Source organism: Austrofundulus limnaeus, unplaced genomic scaffold (assembly GCF_001266775.1).
Source record: "Austrofundulus limnaeus strain Quisiro unplaced genomic scaffold, Austrofundulus_limnaeus-1.0 Scaffold65, whole genome shotgun sequence".
Taxonomy (NCBI): Eukaryota; Metazoa; Chordata; class Actinopteri; order Cyprinodontiformes; family Rivulidae; genus Austrofundulus; species Austrofundulus limnaeus.
This window is the reverse complement of record NW_013952467.1, coordinates 123,680-128,467: the sequence shown is the minus strand read 5'-3', so window position 1 is coordinate 128,467 and position 4,788 is coordinate 123,680. Positions and strand designations below refer to the sequence as shown.

The window sequence follows — 4,788 nt, the reverse complement described above, 5'->3', positions numbered from 1 at the left end:
CGCCACCGCAGTTTGTCCTTCATGAGCCTTCGTAGACAAGATGGCGGCTGCCTGTAGTGGCGACCCGCGACCATGGAGACATAAACAGCTTTTTATAAGGTAAAAATAACAAAACAAGATCTTTGTCTGCAATGATTAGACATGTTTTTTGTTATTATTGTCATTAGTGATTATCTCAATTTCGGCTAAAAGAATTGACAAAATCCTACACACTGTGCCTTTAAGATTACCATGAGCAATAGATCTACAGCCCCAAAGTAAGAAATTAATAGAAATTATTATCCACTGTTCCTCAGGATTTAAAATGTTTAGAATTGTTTTTCACCTTTAATCTTTAGTGTCACCACAGAAGAGTTCTGACTCCCGTGTTTGTTGGTGGCAGAGCAGAAGTACTGTCCATGGTCGCTCTGGTGAATTTCCATAATATGTTTCTCTGGCTTGTCTCCAACAGGTGTGCTGATATTGTTGTGTATTTTAAACCAGGTATAATTCTCCACTGCAGGCTTCGCATGGCTGCTGCAGATCAGAGTGACGGTCCTTCCAGGTTTTATTATCTCTTCTGTCGGTGTGACAGAAACTGATGTGTTCCTTGGGCCGTCTAAGTTAAACAAAGAAACAAATTACGTTGCTAAATCTAAATTTGCTTTTTAATTTTTATTTTATTTATGTCCGGTACTCACATTCAACCTCAATGTGTCTGACTCCCGAGGCTGTTCCTGAATGGCCTTTTAGACAACAATAATAATTCCCAGAATGTGTGAAAGACATGTTTCTTAAAGAAAGCACCCGTCCCTCATGTATGGCTATCTTGTCCTTAACCCAGGTGAATTCTGATGAAAAACTACCATCGCAGCTGTAGATGCAGCTAAGATTCATTGAGTCACCTTCCTTTATTGTTGTGTTTTCATTTGTTGTGAGAATTCTCAGATCTGGAAGATCAAAGTGTAGCTGACGTTTAAAGACAAGCAAAGAGGTGATTCACAACCTGAGAGGGGAAAACATAACAAACTTACCAAACACCTTTAGCTTAGAGCCTCCTAAACCAGTTAACTTGTTGTTTGTAGTTATAAATCGGAACGTGTATAATCCTGTATCGTTGTTCTGCGCATGGAGTATCCGAAATGAACAATTGTGTTTTTTGTCTCCGGTGTACTGGAACCTTGAGGACGTGTCCTCATATCGGCTGTCATAAATGAAAGGACCGTTATAAAGATTATTTCTTTCGTGGCCCCACATCACACTTTCTACAGTCTCTTTTCTCGGGTATTCGAACGAACAGGGGATGAACACAGACGATCCTCTGGCTGCGCAAAAGTTCTGGTGCTGATATTTCACAGCCCATTTGCTGAGAACACCTGAAACAGTTTAAACAGGACTTCATTCATCTTTATGACAGGCTGAAATCCAGATTAAAAGTCTGTACTCACCGCCCAGAAAAAGTAGCATCTGCATCCATTTCAGATGTGTGGCGAACATGTCGTGGGCCATCTGATAGTTTCTAATTAATTAACAACAACAAAAAATGCTCCAATCACCGCTCTAAACGTTCTTCTAGTCCTAAAACAATGTGAGCGTCTGCGCTGACTAAGACTACAGGTTAAATGTGAGCCTTTGTCGCACGAAACCAACCCTGAAAAGAAGACCCGATATGCTTTCCGTTAAAGACAGAGTCAAAAAGCTGTGGTTTGTGTGTTGGTGCTCACACGACACTCTGTAGACTTCAGCTCAAAAACTGATATCCTGACCTAATTAAGAAGAAATGTGTAGAGAATCGTGATACTTCTACCGTCATGTTTTATAAATGCAAGTCTTTTCTCAAATGCATCCACGTATGTTTGAACTTTTCATATTTTTTTAGTGATCTCACACAGTTAATACTCAGAATGTAGCTACTGTATGTTGGGGATCAGTCTCAGCTGCTACCGCGCTCAGTTTTAGCTCAATATCTGTAATAATGGTTGAGTTACAGCAATGTCTGTGTTTCCTAAGATTGCTTAGCTGGGGAGGCCATTTTGAACAGGGATGACTACAAAAGTTAAAGAGGCAATTTCATGTAAAATCAACTTTTTTGAGCTTTATGCCATGTTATGATGTTATCCTCTCATTAAAAACATGCCCAGAGTCTTGCTTTGATTCATCCATGCATGTTTGAGAAATCCTGTAGTGTCCTGAGGCAGCCAGGCAGGGGAGCAAAAATGACCGGTTGGGACTAGAACCGCCTTTTGGGATTAGCTCCTCCTCTGGGCTGTGTCTCCAAACCGAGCTTCCTCATCGCAGAGCACACCTCCCCACCCCCACGCACCCTGCCCATGACTCCTGCAGGCAGAAATGGGTGGGTCAGAAGCAGAAGGAGGTTCTTAGAAAGACAGAGGCCAATTTCAAGACATTTAAAGACTGATATGATTGGAAGTCAAGTTTATTTTTGATTTAAACATAAAACCAGCATTTTAATAACAACTGAAGGTGACATAGTTACTTTATTATGGTATAAAATTTAAATATATGCCTGAGAAACACATAATATTACCCCTTTAATAAGTTTTAGACATACAGATATTACTTTCTGGAAAGTTTTGTTTAAATTTGTTTTGTTTAAATTTGAAAGTTCATAGGATATTTTGCTAACACTCCAGATAAATGCACACGCAAGCATGCACACACACACGTGCACACACACATAGGTCACAGATATCACAGAAACAGATCACCAGGTAAGTTTCAACAGGAGTAGTTGCTTTATTTCCACATTTTTATTTAATGGACATTTTATGGTTTTTTTTTTTTTTCATTCTTTTATTTTTCATATTTGAACTGGACATTTTTGTATTTTTGAGATATTATTAAAGAGAGTTGTTGCCTTTATTGGCTGTTGTGTGTCTGAACAATAACACTGCAGTGTCTGCAGTCAAATCATGAGGGTTCAGTATAAGAATGATTCAAATGCTGATTCCTGAAAAACATGAAAGCATGAAAAATGTCAGAAAATTAGGCAAAAACTTAAACATTTCTGGGTGAAACAGAAAAAAATTGAGTGTTACCTGCACACTGAACTGTAAATCACAGCTTTGTCTTCTGAGTGCTGCTGCTCTCTGTAAGTCATACAGTTTATCAGTATTTGTTCCTGTAATGTCAAACTCTGTTATTAAACACAACAGTCAGGTCTCACATTGTGGGTTTTGTTTTGTTGTGGAAGATGACAGTTGTATACACGACTTCTTCTGCATCTGTTTCACCTCTGGAACCTTCATCTTGTGTCCATCCACCATCAAACGTGTTCACGTTCACATAGTCTTCATTCTGAATTCATGAAGAATGATTTCATGAATAATGAACATTTTGTCCCCTCTTCTAACAAAGGTGTCCTAAACAGACTTTGTTTCACCTGTGGACAAAATCAGTGTGATTTCTGCCTTTATATGTTTCCAAATGATTTCAGACGCTACCAGAGGCTTTTTTTAAAACCAGGGTGTCAGATGACTTCCCCCAGTTCTTACTGTTAGCTTCACACCCTTACAAAAATTAAAAAAATTATCAAAAGGTTTTTAAGGAATTTCACAGGCAACTGTTAATGGGTTAAAATAATAATAATTGAACCCTCAACCACGCAACAAAACAACCTCTGAGTTTGACTTGTTTATTAAGTTTTACGTAAACTCTGCACACTGACAGATTTGTGGTAAAGAGAACAGAAACAAAGACCACCTGTGTTTCCTCTACACGTTCGGCCGTTCGTGCCCACAGCCTATTTTTGATGAGTCTGAAACAGATCAGCAAAGAAAATGTCACACTCTTTGCTGCTTATTTTATTTAAAAAAAAACCCAAATTGATTAAAACTGTTTTAAGCTACTTCGTCCACCATTCAGTCTATACTAATAAATCAATCCATGTTTTTACAATTATAGTAATAATAATTGTCTGTATTAGGAAGTACTAATTTGCCTAATCTAAAATTGTATATGGATAGTATATACAGCAGGTGTTGTATAAAGTACTTCAAAGTGATACTTGAGTAAAGTACAAGTATCTTAAAATAAAATTACTTTGGTAAAAGTTAAAGCCTCCTCTAAGAATATTACTTGAGTAAAGTCTGAAAGTATCTGATATTTTTGTACTTAAGAATCAAAAGTAAATTTCTGCAATAAAATGTACTTGAGTATTACAAATATTGGGTACAAATAGGCAGTTAGATTTTCCAAAAGGACATTTAATGTGAGGTGATCTTACCAAATAATATTTTTCTAAAAGCCAAAATGACTATAATGTAATTTTAAGATGTTAATATTAAAAACTTCAGGATGCACTAGTCTACCTGTTTCAGCTGCGCTAGGCTACTTATATATTTATACTTCTCATCCATCGACAATTATATTCACTCTATTCAGGTGAAACAATTTATCTGGATAGATTTCTTTAACAATAACAAGCCAGAATAAAAACAAGTCAAAATGAAACGGTAAATCGGCATTAACATCAGTTTTGGCTGATGTTGGAAAATTTTTAGCATATTGGTATTGGTCTGATATGCTTATGGTGCATGGTCCGATAAGTAAAACTGGGCCAACGTTAGTGTCCGTTAGTGATTTCCCTCTTGATACCATTTGTGTTTCTATTTCGGGAGGGAAGATGGTGAGTCGAGTGTTGTTTGTTTGATCATGATGGTGACGCTGTGCAGCCAGGAATAGCTGAAATTGAAAGCCATGTCGGTCAATTTTTACAGAATCTGAAAAACACACAACTGTGTGTGTGTGTGTGTGTGTGTGTGTGTGTGTGTGTGTGTGTGTGTGTGT

The 4,788-nt window shown here is 37.5% G+C and overlaps 1 long non-coding RNA gene across 1 annotated transcript; it reads right to left on the bottom strand.

Moving 5' to 3' along the window:
* Positions 1 to 2,878: 2,878 nt before the first annotated feature.
* Positions 2,879 to 3,726, bottom strand: LOC106518664 (uncharacterized). Its single transcript, XR_001310341.1, has 3 exons — positions 3,703 to 3,726; positions 3,039 to 3,297; positions 2,879 to 2,950 (listed from the first exon to the last, which is right to left on the bottom strand). It is a non-coding gene; the product is annotated as an uncharacterized LOC106518664 (long non-coding RNA).
* Positions 3,727 to 4,788: the final 1,062 nt, after the last annotated feature.